Raw genomic sequence first — 21530 nt, 5'->3', positions numbered from 1 at the left:
ACATTTTAATATTTTTCTCGTATTTGATAATTGATGGATTAATTGTTGTAACTTGATATATTGGTGTTCTTTCCATGGTTTGACCCCAACCTTTAACATAAACTTAAGCCTAACCCTTTGCCTAATCATACCCCTAACCCTAACCCGAACCTAGATCTAACGTTTAACTCTAACTTTCTTGCCACTGGACCTTATCTGAAATTCTAACCCTAACCCTAGTTTTCCTAACACTGATCCAAGTCATAACCCCAAATCTAAATAAGTAACGAGACCTGACCCTAACCCTCATAACAAACTCTAGGTCTGACTTTCATAAATTCTAAGACCTAACATAGACCTAACTCTAGACTTAACCATAACCCTAGACAAACAGCAACATCTGACCCCAACCTTAAACATAACCCAATACCTAACTATACACATAACCATAAACTTAACCCTTACCATAGACCTGACCGTAGATCTAACAGTTGACTCTAGCAACTTTCTTGATATTAGACCTTATCTGAAATTCAAACCCTAACCGTAGCTCTTACTTTATCATGACAGTATCTTTCACCTTAATACAAACTCTTTAACTCTATTCCAAACACTAACCCTAAACATAACCTAGAACTGAAACAACTACATGTATCTTACCCTTACCCGATATGTTACTCTAGATATAACTTTAATCAAAGGCCTATAGCTAGACCATCAAGACCAATACCATACACAAGACCTAAGTCTAGATCTAACTTTAACAGAAACCTAACCTTCATTGAGGTTTTCCAGTTACTTGTGATATTTTTGATATTTTTCGAGAGATGTTTTCCGACTGCATTTAGTGTCATATCAAGATGTTCATGGAACTTTTAAAAGTAAAATGAATGTTTTCTCTTAATTGTAGATATTCCTGCTTTCAAATAAAAGTTTCCTTTGTTTTCTCGGGTTTTGTTCATTTTGTTATGATGTTGCACTTTGTTTTTTCTTAATCAGTTTGTATGATGTTATGAAACAAGAAGAAATATGTGTCCATATATTTTATTACAAACACAAAAGAAAAGTTTATACATAGTCACAAGTATAGTCTACATCATATGTGTTGTACAAGATGACTTCAATAAAAAATTAGGACCAAAATTGAAGGGCTGGACCTAAAACCAAGAACATATAGTGCAAGATACCCTAATAAAGTTATAAAAGATGATATCGTAAAACTTTCAATTCAATTCAAAACACTTAATTTTTCTCATATGAAAACCCTTATTTCCCTGATAAAGACCAAAGCCAAGGTTGATCATGGATTTCCTCCGATAAAGGAAGACAGATACAAGAAGACTTGACCCCATGGAGATGGTTATAACTGTCTTGCAAAGACGTTTGGAGCTATCGAACAATGATCAAACTTGTGTGTCGTACAAAATAGTTAGCACAGTATACCAAGAGGAAGACGACAATCAAGAGAGTCCTTCTGACAACTGTGAAAAAACTAAAGTAAATTTTAAGGGAGAAGATACAACAGAAGCATTATGAAGTTGCGGTATCGAAAAACATTGTTATGCCATAACTTTAAACGATACGATTCTTTTCCCATCCTACAATATTTGCACAGAAATGAAGTGGAATTTAACGATTATAGCCGATGGCGGAACGAACATGTCAATAGAGGTGCCAAGATGTAAGTTACGCATGATTGATTCACAGAACTCCATAAGGGGCACTGTCCTTACTTATACATAGTAAGAACACCAATATATCAAGCTACAACAATTAATCCATCAATTATCAAATACGAGAAAAAAAATAAAATGTTCATAGATGATCGAAGTAGTTGAGTTATATATGTGTACAAAAAATTTTCCTGAAACGGTCTTTATCCATTGTTCAGTGGTTCACATATGGACGAAGGCTTTGTGATTGACCCTATCATAACATCTCTGTGTACTGATTTTACGTTTATTTGCATTGTTCTGGATGGCAAGGTGATGCCTTGATGAATATTCTGGTTCTCGCGAACCAATCGGATGTGCCTCTTTAAGCTGTCTTTCCGATTCAATATTTTAGAACAGCGAGAACAAGGAAACCTTTGGTTTAGAGTCATATTGGATGTATTGCCACATGAACACCATTTACTTGTTGAACGTTCGCCATGAATTTTTCTTTCATGTCGTTTTCTGTTATAATTGCGTGTAAATTCCATTCCACATATACGACAGGAATACGATAGAAGGTCGTGGAAAATTCTGTGGTGATGGATAAAATTCTGTTTGTTTTCAAAGGTCTCTCCGCACAACTCACATAGGAATGACATTTCTGAAAAAGAAAGCAGGGTGATCTCCCTTTTTTATTACAAACACAAGTATAAGTATACCAAGCGTCACAAAAAGTTATAGTTCGATAATCATTGTTACTAAATGATGAAACTTATTTATATTCATAGAATTGCATCAGGTGTACACTACGTATTTGTCTAACAAGGACACTAAATCGAAACACTTAACTGGACGGTAAAAAAAGATTATTAGAGATTAAAAAAATCTGTGCTATAAAGTAAAGATGCTTTTATATTTCATTTAATTATTAAAAATGAAAAAAGATGCTATGTTTTGTTTCATACACGATTATATCAATCACTATCTACGAGGTCAATGACCGATGTTTGCCGAAGCAGGTGTTCCAAAGATAGATTTATCGTGTAATATATGGTATGACTTGGCGTTGTGAAATAACAAAAAAGAAACAACAGTGGCACAATTGATCGAACTTTACCTAAAAGGGCCCCTGGTTGCAAGTAAGTAAGCTTACTTCGAGGTTTGGGTTCAACAAAAACACTACAATGAACCCAACCCCCCGGAGGAAACCAGGTGCCAAAAGCTAACTTCGAGGTTAAGATTTATACCTTTTCTCTTCTGGAGGTCTGCAAGAGAATGACGATTTCGAAAATGTCCGGAGTGTTTATCCTCCCCGCGACCGCACTCAATTGAATCTCATAGAATGGTCCAAAGGGTCGGTGGCCACTGCCGATTATGGGTGCCCATATGTGTCTTGGAATAACGTCAAGAACGTAGGACGATGAAATCGTAAATAAAATAGATAAAAATAGGTGTATCTAGTTGTATAGTACAACTACACTAAAGAAAAGAAAAAGAGGATGGGGAGTACAAACACCGTGAGCGACAGCATAACAAACATATTTACTATCAGAGCCTCATAACACGGGTCAAAGTATAAGTAACTTGAAAACATACTATAGCAGTAAAAAGTTCCTTATAAAAAACCCATCATAAAATACTTAAACAAAAAAGGGCGGCGTAGGAAACAACCACGAATGAAAATATGGAGAAAAAATACGCAAATCAATGGTTTACCCCTATAACGGGTCAAATCTTGTACACGTGACATGTAAACATTGAAAGTATGAAAAAGAAATCGGTTTACCCGAAAGAGCCTCATAACACGTGGAAAGCAAGTTTGGGTGTACGCGACATGCAAATATCTGAAATACTATAGCAGTAAAAAGTTCAAAATCCTTATAAAAAAACAAACATTAAACGGTCGTACAAGTCTCAAACTTAAACAAAAAAAGAGCGTAGGAAACAAACGACAAATGAAAATATGGAGAGAAATTTAAAATTTGTCGATGGTTGACCCAAGAACCCCATAACGAGTCAAATCAAGTACACGCGACATGTAAACATTGAAAATATGAAAAAAACGAATTTACCCACTAGAGCGCCATAAAACGTTCAAAGCAAGTTTGGGTGTACGCGACATGCAAATATCGAAAATATTATAACAGTACAAAGTTCAATCTTCTTATAAAAACAAAAGAAAAACATTAAACGAGCACACAAGTCTCAAACTTTAACAAAAAAGGGCGTAGGAAACAAACTATGAATGAAAATATGGAGAGAAAAAGAAATCAACAAATCAATGGTTTATCCAATAGAACCCCATAACGGGTCAAATCAAGTACACGCGACATGTAAACATTAAATGTATGAAAAGATGAATTTACCCACTATAGCCCCATAATGGAATTTATGTAATTCTACATAAATTCGGTTATTCAAGGGGAATACTTCATCCGTCCGTAGTTGTGCTTCAGGTTATTTGTCATGCATATGGTAATAAGATTGCCTATAGAATTGTGACGTCAATTCGACGTAAGCGTTCTTGCAGCGTTCAACTTGGGACAGAAAAGACGGAAAAATTGTTAGAGAAGTTTTAATGAAAAGAACGAAAATCTTTGCAGTAGAATTGATGTTAAATTGGTTTGTATGAGGGTATAGGTAAAGTAATTCATTGGGTATTGATAATTTCGATTTGATATTCAGCATTCTACAGGCAAAGTAGAGCGAAGTATTGTGAGCTTGGAAACCGCATGGTCTCCACGTGGTTGAAACGGAGGTATAATATAAATGGTTTAATTCTCTGAAATTCTAAAACACAGACACACACACACACACAAATACACACGATGGTTCACTAAAAAAAAATAATAATAACGTACAATTAGACGGTCACAGCTTCATGTTTCATTCAGCAGTAGGAATATTACAATATTTTTTGTTACATGGTGTAAAACTGTTTTTTGTGTAGAATGATAAAATTATCATAAATATAATTGTACATTATTATTATTATCGTTGAGTTTCAGCCAGTATGTTGAGAAGAAGTACTAGGAAAAGGACCGCTTCAGTCAGGACGGGCGTCAGCAGGCCCCCGGTTACATCACAGGGAACGTCTGTGGCCAGGACATGCTTTAGGGTTTCACGGCCAGCTCAGATTTCAGAACCTAGAACTCTGAATGTGTCTACAGCTACCTCAACAGTAACATTTTCGCCACATTTAGGCCAATTACAAAGTAACACTTACAGTTCAACTGAAAAGAATATTTGAACAAAGTACGACTTAAGGAGGTTTGGCAGCAGGAACATCAAGTACTACCGGAATACAGTACAATACAACCCAGGCTGCCGGGATACAGTACACAGCACCTCAGGCTACCGGAATCCAGTACACAGCAGTGACAGCACCCATGCAGGCTGCCGGAATACAGCACACAGCACCCACTCAAGCTACCGGAATACAGTACACAGCATCTCCTGCTGCCTTCAGTGTTACACATACAGGTACTGTATCATCAGCAGTAAATGATAATTTATTTATTCCTGACAAAGTTATGAGTGTCACTGAGACTGGGAATAAATGTATCCCATTCAGTAAACGAAAAAATAGTGAAAGGGGAATTTATTGACTTGGCTGTATTACTTCAAAATTCAGTAAATACAAACCATGCGAAACAAAAATTAATATTCAAACAAGGGGAATTAATATTACAACAGGTATCACAACAGTCAAAATTTTCCAATATAGAAACATGGACAGATGCTTTTATCACTTTTATGCACATTTATTGCTCGGTACATATGCACCGTTTTTAGAGCTATTAAAGTACATGCACACAATACGTCTTGGGGCAAAAAGAAATCAAGGGTTGGGCTGGAAGCACTATGATGAACAGTTCAGGCTGAAAAAATCTCTAGATCCATCTAGTTCATGGAGTAAGATGGACACTGAACTTTGGGCAATTTACTTGCAGCCTATTCAAACTGTACCCACTTGTTCAATGAATGTACCGACATGTAGCAATAGCACATTGGGTATACTGAAATGTTACAGTTATAATTATGAAGGCATATGTGATAGATTTTCTTGTTTTTACAGCCATTCATGTTTGAGATGCAATGGATTGCATCCAATTATAAGTTGTAGTAGACAATTTGCAATCCAAAGGCCTAATTTGGGTTATTTTAATCATAGTACAGTGCCTCAGTTTCAGTTTCGGACCCCCAGAGATCAATACGCTCCAGGGTCCCAAATTGGGTTTCGCCAACGGCAACCTGAAACAAGAATTAGATTTCCCCAAGGAAATATTGCACAATACACTCAAGCCAGGCCGCTACCAAATGTCAGAACTATGGCAGCTCGGCAAAAGCCCTATTGAAATTCCTGTTTTGAAAAATATGCTTGAAGGGTACCCAGACGGTGCTGTGGCAAAAGAGTTAATTGAAGGGTTTTCTTGTGGTTTTCATTTAAAATATTCAGGTCCGAGAATTTCATTTATTTCAAAAAAATTATTATCTGCCATTAGTAATAAAAGCGAAACATTGAGTAAATTAAACAAGGAGGTGCAAGCCGGAAGGATGGCTGGACCATTTTCTGACAAGCCAATTTCTACACTGCGCACTTCCCCAATTGGTCTTGTGCCGAATGAGCATGGATTTAAATTAATATGTCATTTGTCATATCCACAAGGGGGAGGGGTGAATAGTTTCATTGACCCGGACGATTGTTCCGTTCATTACGCATCGTTTGATGAGGTTACACAAATGATAAGTTCACTCGGAAAACGGCATTTCTCGGAGTCCGCGACGTGAAGTCCGCTTTTCGTTTGCTCCCAGTTCACCCGTCTGACTTTGACTTATTAGGAATATATTCTGATGATCAATTTTATGTAGACAAAAATCTCCCAATGGGATGTGCAATTTCATGTAGTTTGTTTACTAAATTTTCAAATTTTTTACATTGGATGGTAGTAAAGCGCAGTGGAATAGATTCTCTTGTTCATTATTTAGACGATTTCTTGTTTGCAGGTCCTGATAAGTCTCCGGTTTGTAAAATGCTTTTAGATACATTTTCGGAAATTTGTACGGAGTTGGGGGTGCCTATTGCTTCAGAAAAATCAGTTGGACCCGTGACAACATTGAAATTCTTGGGGTTAGAAATTGACACTATTGAAATGGTAGTAAAAATACCCATGGACAAGTTATCGAAGCTTAAGTCATTACTTGAGCCGATTTTGATCAAAAATAGAATAAAAACAAATGTAAACAAAGAAAGATAACTCTTGTCATAATACACCCCCTTTTTTAGCTCACCTGGCCAAGTGAGCTTATGCCATCACTTGGCGTCCGTCGTCGTCGTCGTGGACAAATTTTAAAAATTTTCTCATCTGAAACTGCTGGACTGACAAGTTTTAAACTTGGCATGATTATTCTTTAGGGTATCCCACACAAAACGACCGTTGGGATTGTTGATTCATGAAAAAACATGACCGCCGTTACTAAAAATAGAACATAGGGTTCAGATGGCAGTTTTTTTGCAAATAACTCAAAAACCGTTGCCTTTAGCAAATTTCTGGCGTTGGTAATATTGTTCAGCATCATGAGATAAACCCATGCCAAAATTTTCAAAACGACTGGTCAACTGATGTAGGAGTTACGGCCCCTGAAACAGTTTTTTTGCAATTTTCGCATATGCAACTTTGAAAATCTGCTTCTCAAAATCCATTGCACAAAATTCAATGAAAGTTGGCATTTATGTTTCTTGTGGTATCCCACACAAAATGACCGTTGGGATTGTTGATTCATGAAAAAAACATGGCCGCCAGTACCAAAAATAGAACATAGGGGTCAGATGGCAGTTTTTTTGCAAATAACTCAAAAACCGTTGCCTTTAGCAAATTTCTGGCAAGGGTAAAATTGTTAAGCATCATGAGAGGGACCTATGCAGAAATTTTCAAAAGCATTCATTGATAATGTAGGAGTTACAACCCCTGAAACAGTTTTTTTGTTGTTTTTTTTTCACATGTACAACTTTGAAAATCTTCTCTAAAACCATTTAAGATCATTGAATGAAAATAAGCATAATAGTTCCTTAGTGTATTGTGCTCAAAATGACGGTTGTGATTTTTAATTCGTGAATAGATATGGCTGTTTATACTAAAAATGGAACTTATGGGTCATTGCCTTTAGCAAAAATTTTGGTTCAGGTCATGAAAATGCTATGAAAAGCATTTCTTGCATTTGACAATTTAGTTGATTTTAACTGTCTCATTCCTCAAATTTTTCAAATAAGCAAATTGTTAAACAGGTGAGCGATTCAGGCTCTCTTGAGCCTCTAGTTATACTTACCTGTTTATAGTATACTATATAATGACACCAATTAGGACACTTAATGAGGATACCTATGGAGGTCGTTTCCCCCTCCCAACCTTTAAGCCCCCCCTTCCTACATCAAAAGGTCCCCATGTTCTCTTTATTGGTCCCTCCCTCTACCGGTCACACCCAAGGGTCAATGCCGGTCTATGACCACCGGATGTGACGTCATGCGTATGCGCATTGGGGCTAATCCCCTTAATCCCCCGAAAAATACGACCTGTTTGTTTGTTGGGGTTTAACGTCCGAGCAGCAATATTTCAGCTATATTCAGACGATGAACATGAAATTAATGATAAAATGAACATGAAATGATGATGAAATGAAAAAGGGATGGGACACAAGGACATAGGGGTCGACAAATTTTGATTGTGACTAGAAATAGGGAGAGGTGGGTAGGGTCGGGCAATTTAGCCTCCTGTGGCGGAGCCCTATGGTTCCTACTCCGGGAGAATACCACAGTAGGGTTCTTTAACGTGGGAGGAACGTGGCATCTTTCCCAACACGGTGCACCACTATGGTTTGCGGTCAGGTTTTCCGTATTATAACCTGACAACCCCAGCGTGTAACACGCCAGGGGTACCCCATTCAACCACCTGGGGCACACATCCCAGTTGCTCTGTGGGCAGAGCATCCTTACCCCCGGCTAGGTTTCTGAGCACTGTTTAGTCGCCTTTTACGACAAGCTTAGCGCTGCTGCAGGCCTATTCTTTCAACACCCGGACCTGCACGAGGCAAAAAAATGAACATGAAATGAAAAAAAAAAAGAATGGGTCACAAGGATAATAGGGTCGACAAATTTTGATTGCCACTGGAAAAAGGGGGGATGGGTAAGGTCGGGCAATTTAGCCTCCTGTGGCGGAGCGCAAAGGTTCCTACTCCTATCGAATACCACAGCAGGATTCTTTAACGTGCGAGGAACGTGGCATCTTTCCCAACACGGTGCACCACTATGGTTTGCGGTCAGGTTTTCCGTATTATAGCCTGACAACCCCAGCACGTAACACGCCAGGGGTACCCCATTCCACCACCTGGGGCACACATCCCAGTTGCTCTGTGGGCAGAGCGCCTAGCCCCCGGCTAGGTTTCTGAGCACTATTTAGTCGCCTTATACGACAAGCTTAGCGCTGCTGCAGGCCTATTCTTTTAACACCCGGACCTGCACGGGGCTAAAATACGACCTGAAACGTGCATATTTACTACTAATAATTTATGTGCATTTCTTTCATTTTTTTCTGCATGATTGTTTCACAAATATGTATTAGATTACAATACAAGTAACTCTTACGTTTTCCAAACATACAAGTGCTAAGAAATCAGACTTCTTATTTAAAGTTTTTATTAAGAGATGTTGACATGTACCAGCACTTGAGAATTATGAACTTGGTTTCATGCTTAACTAGTGTCCCAGCACAAAAATAGTCCATTTTGCTTTTGCTTTCTTCTAGCTACATCTGGTGAAACTTTAAAAGGGATTACCACTGAAAAGAAATCAAGGAAGAAATAATAATAGTTCCTTTGATAAAAACAATATGTTACAATGTAAATGCATGAAAATATACATGTGTTTTAACTACATATGGAAGTACAGAAACCTCCTCTTGATGAGAAATGTTCTTACATGTAAATTTGTACATATAATTGTGTGCAAAATCAGGCAAAAATATAGGTTGGGCGGTTATCATTGTCCCATGATTTTACTAGTTTTTAAGCCACCCGGTCAATACTGGTAGATTGAAATTTTGCAAACAGTATTCCTGTAACATCATAATTTCTGTCCTATATTATAAAATGTTAATACAATAACTATATACTATATTTTAGTGTTCTGAAATGTTATTCTTAAAATATCTTTATTAGCTGTATTAATTAAGAAAAAATAAACACTTCTTTCTATAAAATAATTCAAATTTATCTTTAATAAAACAACAAATTTTACAAAAATGTAGTACAGTGTACTTCATGAGCACATCTTTCTTTCAATAACTGTTAATAACAGGTAGCATACATAAGAGTAGAATAGGTTACTTTTCACCTGGCTGACAGGTTGTCATTGTTAAAGCAACATCCCTTCATAACCAGGAAGACCATTAAAGTGGTTTGAAGTGGTGAGTTAAAAACAATAAATTAAAAGTCATTTCATGTACTAGATAAAAACCTTCTGAAATACAGAAAATGGAAAGTGTACTAATGATATTGCTTTAGGGCTTCTCCCACGTATGGTTTCTATTTATCTGATGATTTGTAATGATGTCTGGACTCCCATTTCAAAATATCTGGATCCATCCCAGTATGTTGATTTATTTATGAGCAATTAATGTCACACTGTAAAGTAGATAACAAATTAGATACATGTATTATCATATAAAAAATGTCATCAAGTCTGAAATCTTTAATTAATACTGTACTGCATATGCCAGTAATCATAGTTAGAATACATGCACCTGTATTTTTGTAGTTTTCAGTATAAATTTCCTGTTCACAGACATACAAATGTAAACTGCAAATTTTGCTAAGAAATATTACAACTGTTCTATACTACCAATGCTTACAGTAGACCTATCACCAGTTCTGAACATTTTAAATCATTGTGTACATTGGAAGTATATGAACAAACTTATGTATAGCTTCACTTTCCCTAATACATTGTACATGTATGAATGTCCCTGAAAATCAGCTCTTAGGAAAGTCTACTTTTGGGTGCCTTGATATCCATCACATTTTCAATCCACTTTCATGGACATTGAATTTCTAACCTAATTGACTGTTTCAACTGTTTCAACTCAAAGCCGCAATTAATGCGTAACAGGAGCTACAGATATTAATGAATACAAAGATAGCATACAAATCGAGTGCGACACTATCAACAAATATACAGTAACAATGTCGAAGTAAGCTAAATACATATATCATAATAATGAACACGTAGGTGCAAATAAATATAGTGTAAATATGATGCTACCGAGTTATCATTTTTTTCAATTTTCTGGATGAATAGAGACAATCTGGTGAGTACAATTAGTAATACAATATTTCAGCATTGTATACAATTTAGTAATGTACGGATAAATATAGCAATATTCTGGAACACAAAGTATGACTCAAGTTTAAACTCCCTCTTGAAATTTGAATAAAATTCCCCCCCCCCCGCGATGAAATATTCATATTCCCATTGCTGTATGAACTGATCTTGAAGTCTTTGTTTTGTGTTTGTCTTTACAAAATTTTGTTTTTGTTGGACATTTCACATCTCATTAAAACCACATTCATCAAATATTGATTAATAAAAGATAACCATTTTGATTTACAGTTTCAATTTTCATGTAGCTGTAGAGTTAATCAATCAATCAATCTTTAATTGCTCCTTTACAAAGATGGGTTATTATAGTAAAATAATATAATACCAAATATATACACGTACAATAATTAGATGATAAGCAATTGAACTGTCACAAAATGTCAGTGGAAATCAAATAAGTTAGCCAATGAACTCATGAATTGAAGAAAATTCTAGACGATGTTACTATGAACTTCGAACAAAGTTTGACGAAACATTCAATGTCTAAGTCGGGAAATGCATAAGTAAGATCAAAAGTACGTCCCATCAAAACATGCAAGAGTTTCTCTGGGTCGTTGTTGCATAAATCGTCCAAAAAAAAAAAAAAAACACGAAAACAGGAATTCCAAAGTCGTTGAGAATAATATCCCAGAACCAGTCATGTTTCTGAACTGATATCCTATATGACAAAATAACGTGAAATGTCTTATAGTGTGATAGTATTTCCATCCACATTTACTGCAGGTTTTTGGATCTGTCTGAGGAATGCAAGTTATGGCTTTCGCGAGGAAGTAAGAGTTTTGTAAGTCCTTCTATGATTTTGCCACTGTCCATCCTATGAAACTATTGCTGTTGCATGACTGTTTAAAGCGTACAAAGTCAGTACAATTGTCCATCCGGTCACGTCGTTGCAACCGCGCTGACGATACAGTACTATTTCTCACAATACGTTTCCACTCAGTTTTTTTTTTCGGAAACACACATTGCTTGATCAAATGAATCAGATAATGTTCAAGTTCATATCTATAAAAAAATAGCAACAATGTCAGTAATGAACCCCAGAGTGTGTTCTGGATAAGATAAGAATCTCTGAATTATTTTGAGAAGAATGTTCTTTGTCACAGTATCTGCAGAGAGTAAAACTAACTTCTGGAAGAACATTAGCTTTTTGGTTTCTACTTCGAACATAATGTCATGCACACCTAACAGAGATTCTACCATGTCTGATCTGGTTGTTCTCTGAAGACACTGTATCCGTTTTGGAGTAAAATGTTGAAATTTCTGAAGCGAATGCATGTCATTTAGTGTCAGAGAGGTCCATAATTCGCATCCATATAGCACTGACGGAAGTACGACTTTCTAATACAACTTCAGTTTTGTAAGAGGATTAAGATCACTCTGTGTCACAAACGCCGAATATTCCATAAAACAATTTTCGCCCTTTCTCGCACGCTTTTAACACAGATTCTTTCGGCTTAAGGTTCGACGTAATAGTTATGCCTAGGTGAGTCTTTACAGTCTTAATTTCAATAGATTTACGCCCAAGCTTCCATATATAAGAAAAGTCAGTCAACGGCCTACCATGTCTGAAGATAAGAATATCAGTTTTTGCGCTACTAAATTCAAATTTCCACTTTATGGAGTATTCGAAACAAACATTAAGAAGAGTGCAGAGCCCTCGGAGTCAGAGCAAGAAGTGCAATGTCATGTGCGAAAGCAGGATTATCACAAAGTAAATAATCAATGTTTAGTGCACAGTTAGAATCTTCCAACTTTGTGAGTAGAGAGTCAATATACAGTTTGTATAAGCAGGTTGAAAGGATATCCCCCTGTCGCACACCACGTTTAACTTGAAACCACTCAGACTGTTCATTGTTGAGACATACTGCACTCAATATGCCTGTATAACTAACGCATATTATTCGCAGAATTCTGACTTTGACACCTAAGGGTTTCAATTTACTTATAAGGCCAATGTGCCAAACTGTATCGAATGCACGCTTGATGTCTAAGAAACATGCACACACAATATTGATCTGTTCTAGCATAGTCCTTATGGATTCAGTGCACGTAAATGATGAAGTCGTACAGTTAAGCCTTGGTAAAGCCTTGTTGCTGACGAATGATTCAATATAAATCAGACCAAGTAAAAATTCTTTTATAAAGCACAGACTCAAATAGTTTACATGACGAGGGTAACAACGCAACTGGTCGATAAGAGTCACATCTGTAGGTAGGTTTGCTACCGCCCTTGTAAATTGGTACAATCAATGCTTTCTTCCAGCTTTCAGGTGTATAACCTATCAATAATATGACGTTAAATAGACGCACGATGGCTACGTGCAGCTTTTGTCCTGCGTATCTTAAGTGTTCGTTTTGAATTTTGTCTATTCCAGGTGCTTTTTTCATTTTCATAGTCTTAACTGTATCATTTACTTCATCTAGGGAAAATTCACCATTTATGATACAGTTTTCTGTAAAGTCAGTGACAGATCCGAAAGAGTCACTATAGCATGTATCAGTTGAATCGGAGATTCCTTGTAATACTCAGCAAAGCAGTTAACAATGTCTTGTGGGTTTCGAACAGACCCATCTGCACGTTTCTTTTTCGAATTATTCCACAATTTCCAGAATAGCCTCTGGTCACACTCGGCTGCTTCGTCGATACTGTTTGCCTCATCTTGATATTTTTTATACGCACTTTTCTGAACGTTGATGAATGTCGTCTTTGCAGCCTTGTAGCGTCGATATGATTCGTGTTGCATGCCCCGCCGTTTTCCTTGGTCAGTCCAGATTTTCCGTTTTTCGCGGGCTACTTTATGTGTTTCCCTCACTTCACGTGTCCATTACTGTTTTAGCTTAATGTTGAATTTGATTGTGGGTAGGGAGTTTGCCGCAGCTATATTTAGTATATTAACTATATTGTTACTAAAAGTTTCAATGTCTGCTTCGGTATTCAGCTCAGCATTGGATTCAGGAAGTACTCGAGTCATCGAGTCAACATACAATGGATACTGAACAAGGCTGTCTATATTTGCCTTTTCCCAAGCTACACGAGTTCGTTCAGTCGTTTTGGTGTGATAGCGTGTAACTGGAACTTTAATCCTGCATATTATCGGATTGCGATCGGAGGCTGTGTCAAAGTTGTTAAACACCTTACAATCGAGAATACAGTCATTAAAAGACACTGGCGCGAGCACATAGTCTATAGTCGTTTGTAATGTAGAAAATGTGTAGTTCAGCCCTGTGCACATTGACAACTTATTAACTGGGCAAAGATTGTGTTCTTTTATAAAGTCCTTGGAGAAGATCGATTTCTTCTTCAAAATGGTAGATGCAGGGGTAGTGTCATATTGAGCATTACAGTCCCCAGCAATAATAACAGTTCCCAATTGAGAATAGTAGCAATACAGATCATGGATATAACTCAAACATGCAGTATAGTATTCCAAGTTATTGTCACTAGGAAGATACGTCCCAAAAATGAATATAGGTCTTCCACCATCTTTTGCTTGTATTTCAATACCATGAACACGGCCATCGTAGTCAGTGTTAAGCACATTGATGCTACAAATTAAGCTCTTTTTCGCAAGAATCACACATTTCCCGCTTCCCAATAGATGCATGTATCTGTACTCTCCGGTAAACACACACTGTATTCTGAGTGTAGAGAGTCTAGAAACAAACTACACCTTTCACTCAATCGCAGTTCTGATAGTACCGCTATATCGCGTCTGTACTGGTCGAGAATGTTATTAAGGCTATGTGCTGACGAGATAATGCCTCGGACATTCCACGTAAGAATATATAAACAAGTCGTTAACAAAAGCTTTATTACAACAACTGGAATACAAATCTTGATAATAGAAGTCAGTTAATCTACCGGTAATTTGAATCCTCATACTGACCATTGTTTTCATAATCGTTACGGTCCCATTTTCTATTCCATGAATTTCTAGATAACCATTTTCTACAACGAACTTTTTCAGGCCAGAAATCCCAATTCATCAAAATGGAAGCTTTTGCACTGTTTCCATTCAATTTTGCGGACAATGTAACGTTCCGGCGATTGAACATCGAGATTTGCGATACTGTGACTCCCTTGCTTTCGACAGAGTGAACGATACCAGATTTTTGTCGATTGGGCATCAATATTACCAACATAGAAACATATTGGTCTCTTTCGCTTCTGAACACCGAAAAAGATATCGGAGCTATCATCTGACGTTCGTAAATCTTCGGTTGTTCGAGCAAGAACAAGGGGTATTTTCTAGTTAATAGTATGTTCGCCATTGATAATCTTGTCATAGCCCTTGTCTGTTTCAATCATTTCGCAATTGTCGATGTCGACGTGTTCATCTTGCCTAGTGCGAACGGACCATTCATTATCTAAGTTCAGATGGACAGATGAGTGTGTATTCCGAACAAGTTCGGATTGATCTCTAGAGATGACATTCTTATCACGTGACAATTTCTCACAACCGCTAACTTTGCTGGTTTCTCGGTTCGATGCGCTTGTAACCTTGGCAGATTTTTGCTCAGTACGTGAAGCTACCGGAGGTTCAGTCCGGGGTTTACTTTGTGTGTCTTTCTGACTTCCCTTGTGGCCTTTAAAATTTTGCTCAAGTCCATAAATACGCTTCTCATACAAAACGTAATCAAAATCACCCATAGCTTTTACCTTTTTGTCCACTGCTTTTTTGTGCGCAATTAATCTCGATATTTTCGGATCGGCTTCGAATATATACTGTTGCAGTTGAAGAGAAAGGCCGGAATTTAACTTTTTTACTCTTTCAGTTCAACAGTCAATTTTATTACATTCTTTTTTTCTGTTTTTTTTTGGGTCAATTTCAAGAGTGGAAATGCGATCCGCGAGGGCATGTACCAAAGAGTTCATTTCACAATTAAGCAAATTTTCTTGTAATTGACCCTCTGCAACCCCACCAGTGGAATGTGTATTTGATTTTGTAAACACTTCGTGGATTTCAGTGGGGTCCCCTGCTATAAACTGTTGAATGACAGTCTCTTGCATATTTATAACTACTAGTGCAAGATTTGGTGTTTTTCCTTAATGTTAGTTTGCCTTTTAGGCATCCCTCTCTACTAGTGGCCCTACTAGCCAGTAAGGTTCTATACAAGGTTAAGAGGTTGTCCTCAGCATTTGTCAAGTCTAAAAGTATCTCGATATAATTATCTCAGGGCTTGTTATACAGTACTTTATCAAGTTTTTCGAAGAATGATTGGTTTGGTATTTGGGACAATGGCGGGCTTGAGGCCGGGTCGTTGAGACATCGGCGGCTTCCTTGTGGAAAAGTTACTGTAGGACGACTGGGCGTATTTGCAACAAACCTACTGACATTTATCATGTCCTGAGTGTCACCTAGCTGACTTGAATCAACAGATCCGAATGAAATATCACAAATATTTAAGTTATTTCCACTCATTTGTCTACTTCTGTCAACAACATTTGTATCGTCCGCCATCTTGATTTTTTTTCTTGTAGCTGTAGAGTTAATTGATACAATTTCCCAGATAGTTTCTTATCATTTTGTACAACTTTATACCAAAAATTTAGCATCTTTAATTTAATACCAAGTTCAAGTGGATATCTACCTAATTCAGTTGTTTGTTTGTTGGGGTTTAACGTCCGAGCAGCAATATTTCAGCTATATTCAGACAATGAACATGAAATGGATGATAAAATGAACATGAAATGAAAAAAAAAAAGGATGGGTCACAAGGATAATAGGGTCGACAAATTTTGATTGCCACTGGAAAAAGGGGGGATGGGTAAGGTCGGGCAATTTAGCCTCCTGTGGCGGAGCGCAAAGGTTCCTACTTCTATCGAATACCACAGCAGGGTTCTTTAACGTGTGAGGAATGGAACGTGGCATCTTTCCCAACACGGTGCACCACTATGGTTTGCGGTCAGGTTTTCCGTATTATAGCCTGACAACCCCAGCATGTAACACGCCAGGGGTACCCCATTCCACCACCTGGGGCACACATCCCAGTTGCTCTGTGGGCAGAGCGCCTAGCCTCCGGCTAGGTTTCTGAGCACTATTTAGTCGCCTTATACGACATGCTTAGCGCTGCTGCAGGCCTATTCTTTTAACACCCGGACCTGCACGGGGCTCTACCTAATTCACCATACACCATGAAGTTTGGGGTGGATGATCGTAAACCTAGTGTGGCAGGACGGCCTACCTGCGTTGTAGTAGGTAGTGAGATTTAAATAGCTAGTTAATTGACTTCGCTAAAGGAATAATTCTTTAACCGAATCGGTTTGTCGCTGGCTTGTCGCCGAGCGGTCTAGGGTTCGATCCTCGGTGGCGGAGTATAATTTTGTGAGTCAAAGCATGCTCTCCCGTTACACTAGAATATGTTTACAAAACTGTAAATGAACTTTTTCAATAATAGCCTTGTTTTCGAAACCTCAAATTTGTGAGGAGTAAGTGAGGATAGGTACAATTAGAGAATCAAATAGTTTTAGCTGAAGATCGACTGGAATAGTTATAATGACTGTGTCCTTCATGTGTCATGAACATCCTGTATATAACTTTAAGATCTGCATTCTAAATAAATGTATCTGGTGTATCTTGACAATGCACTAAATGAACCATATTGATAATCAGTTATGATTTACATGTACATTCCATATTGAATGTTACATGCCAAAGTCTGTATCACATGCAGTATCAACACAAGACTCCTATGTCAATCCACTTGGGGCTATTGGTCCACGGGGTGATGTAGGTCGAGGGTTGAAACCGCATCAGATACAGATTTTGGCATGTCATATTAATTAAATCATATATTTTAACTATACTTCAAGTGCGTTCTGTGTATGGTGTGATATAAGATGTGCAATATAGGTCTAGGGGTGTGCTATAGGGTATGCCATGTAGGTCTAGAGGTGTGATATAGGGTATGCAATATAGGTCTAGAGATGTGATATAGGGTATGCAATGTAAGTCTAGAGATGTGATATAGGGTATGCAATGTAGGTCTAGGGGTGTGCTATAGGGTATGCAATATAGGTCTAGGGGTGTGATATATTGTAAGCCATATAGGTCTAGGGGTGTGATATAGGGTATGCCGTATACATGTAAATTGTAGGTCTGGGGGAGTGATATACAGTATATGATGTACATATGTATGTCTAAGGGTGCGATATAGTCCAGCGATGTAATATAGGGTATGCGATATACATGTAGGTCTAAGGGTGTGATACACAGTATGCCATACAGGTTTAGGTGTGTGATATACATGTGTACAGTATGCAATAGACATGTGGGTCTAGGGGTACGCGAAATAGGTTTAGGCTTGTGATTTAGGGTATGCGATATAAGTCTAGAGGTCTGATATAGGATATATGATATAGGTCTAGGGGTGTGATATACAGTACGCGATATAGGTCTAGGAGTGTGATATAGGGTATTCAAATCACAGGTCAGCCACAGTGATAATGATTGAAAATTTGAGAATGGGGCAATTTCTTATACAATCAAATTGTAATCAAATCATTTTTAACATATTTAGGAAAATTTCCAGCAGGAATGTCATAAGCGAGGATTCTTTATGCTCTAAAAGTTTGATTGGCAACATATAAATACTTAATTTTTACTAGATATCCCCCTTTTTGATAGATCAAGATCAACTACTGTTTGTGATAAATATGCCATATGGCCTCGTTTCATCCCAATCTAATTCAGATTAGATTTTAATTGCTCCCCCTTCACTTCATGTGACATAGAAAAAAGGGGGAGCAATTAAGATCTAATTTTAATTTTATTGCCTTTCATTATTACCTTTGAAACAGACATTGTTTATGTCTATTTTGAAATTATACTTATTTAACAGTTCCATAATTCCAATGTTTATTTTCTAGTTTAAATACTTCACATTGTTTGCTACATGTATGTTTATTCATGTACATGTACACATTGCTTGCATTTTAAATTCCTGGGATCAAATCAAACACACATGATATATATAGGATATACATGTATTTAAAAGTAAAATGTGTATAAAATATAAAACAACTTGAAAACACTTAGCATGGTTAAAAATATTTTTTTTATCAAAATTGTTCACAAAAATACCTGTAATTTACAAACACTAGAACACTGTCAAACCTTCAGGACCCATCTGGCTGGGGCGGATCCACTCTTTGAAAATGAGGGGTGGCAGTTTGGGTTCCTCAGAAAAGGAGCTGCTAGGACATTATTTGCAATTTTTGTCAATTTTACACATGAAAATTACTAATTTTCACATAAAAAGAAGGGATGCCAACCCCCTGCACCCTCACTGTAATCAGAAACATTAAAACTACACTTCCATTTTTTGTACATCACAAAAAGCGTACATTGCAGCTCCGAAAATCCGTTATTAGAAGCTCCCGACATTCTCAATAACAGGGTAAGATCAAAGATTTTTATAGTCATGATAGTAGACTATATTTAAGTCCTTGATAAGATTGAAAAAAAAATAACACATTCAAACCTACAGGTCACATCTTGTAATCGTAGACATTAACAATATACTAACAACTCAAAGAGTGTACATTGCAGGTACAGAAAATCCGTCAATAGAAACTTCCGACATCTTCTTGTGAATGTTTGACCGGGTTGCCCCTCCGTGTTAACCGGAAACCAGATTGAAAATCCGAAAACCTCAATAAAACACGTTTTCGGGTGGTATAATTGCCCACTGTGTTATTTAAACGCACTTGCAAATAAGTTTTTTTTATTAGTATTCCAACACTTCCTGGCTACCTAAGGAAAGTCGGTAATAATCAATATGGCTTCAGTACTTTGAAATTAGTCACTTGTCCTTCCGACGCCATATTAATTATTTGAGACTCCCGTTGGGTTGAAATGTACATAAAAACAATTTTTTCACCAAAAAAACTTCATAAATGTAAAAAGCAATTATAAAACAAAAAATGTATTTTATTGAGGTTTTCAGACATTTACACCTGATTTTCGTTTTTTTCATGTAGTTTTTGGAAAAGAGACATGTTTTCGGTTATTGGAGGTACCGTGTTTGACCTGCGTTAGGTCGATTAGGAAAAAAAAAGTCACTGCACAACATATTTCTATTATGATTTTCTTGGCTAATCTGACGATTCATTTCTTTTTCCAGCAAAATTTGGGACAAATGCATTAATATAAATTATCTTGTCAACAATTATTTTAACAAATATTGTTGCGTTTAACAGGTCGGGCAAAAGCATTTTATAGTTGAGTTGAAAGATATCAGGAAATGATCACGTGGTTCACCAGGAAAAATCCCAATTAATCGGAAGAAAAATCGGGTATTTTAAAACCCGTTCTATCCAACAAAATCTAATAGAAAACGTAAAATAGCAATTTTTGTCATTTCAAAATGGTTTTACTGTTACAGTAGAATGCAACTTATTTTTTTGTTAATTTCACTTAAAACGGCCTTAACCGTCCTGCGGTGCTCGAAGTAATCGGAAACCTGCGTCTGCGAGACCAGCTGTTACTATATTCAATGAGAAACCTTCTTACAAAATTGCGATAAGAGAATTCATTTGCATATCCAAAGGATTCTGTAAACTAATTTGCATACAAAATTGACTTTTGTGACACAAAATGGACTTTTTGACATCAAATGGACTTTTGTTTCACAAAGCTAATTTTTGTGACACAATATATAATGTATAAGACAATTAATTGTCCTGTGTAATGATTCTGAGGATACTTTTACGTGGTATCGTAATGTATTGGCCGACAGAGCGAGGGAACGGCAGGGGTGTCCCCGAGGGAAAATAGTTACACGTAGAACAACTGCGAGATACACTAGTGTCGAAAAATACGCAGAAGACTGTCATAGTCTGTACCTTTTCTTACATGGAGACAAATCCGACATAAAAGATGTGTTTTGTAAATCAAAGCAGTACAATGACAATGTCCCTGACAAGCTTACTCAGCCCTCCCTTATAGATATCAACTGTACAATGTCCCTGACAAGCTTACTCAGCCCTCCCTTATAGATATCAACTGTACAATGTCCCTGACAAGCTTACTCAGCCCTCCCTTATAGATATCAACTGTACAATGTCCCTGACAAGCTTACTCAGCCCTCCCTTATAGATATCAACTGTACAATGTCCCTGACAAGCTTACTCAGCCCTCCCTTATAGATATCAACTGTACAATGTCCCTGACAAGCTTACTCAGCCCTCCCTTATAGATATCAACTGTACAATGACAATGTCCCTGACAAGCTTACTCAGCCCTCCCTTATAGATATCAACTGTACAATACATGAACTGGTTGAGCGTATACACGTTTTAGAACAGTCTAAGAAAGACACAACTGCAAAATTAGCGGAAATAGAACGATTGAAGGCCGAAAATAAAATACTAAATGATAAGATTAAAGACATGGGTCGAATCAATAGTGAATCTAACACTAAACAGTTTGAGACAGTCAATAACGGTTGATGGGAGTAATAAA

General features: G+C 37.1%; 2 pseudogenes; both read left to right on the top strand.

Moving 5' to 3' along the window:
- The first annotated feature begins 4061 nt into the window (after positions 1-4061).
- Positions 4062-5992, top strand: LOC148623529 (uncharacterized; annotated as a pseudogene).
- On the top strand, positions 5955-9427 carry LOC148623528 (uncharacterized; annotated as a pseudogene).
- The last annotated feature ends 12103 nt before the right edge of the window (positions 9428-21530 follow it).

This window comes from Perna viridis, chromosome 2 (assembly GCF_037379345.1).
Source record: "Perna viridis isolate PV_CMFRI_1.1 ecotype Kerala chromosome 2, ASM3737934v1, whole genome shotgun sequence".
Classification (NCBI taxonomy): domain Eukaryota; kingdom Metazoa; phylum Mollusca; class Bivalvia; order Mytilida; family Mytilidae; genus Perna; species Perna viridis.
The sequence above is the reverse complement of the archived record's forward strand: the minus strand, read 5'-3'. Positions and strand labels throughout refer to the sequence as shown.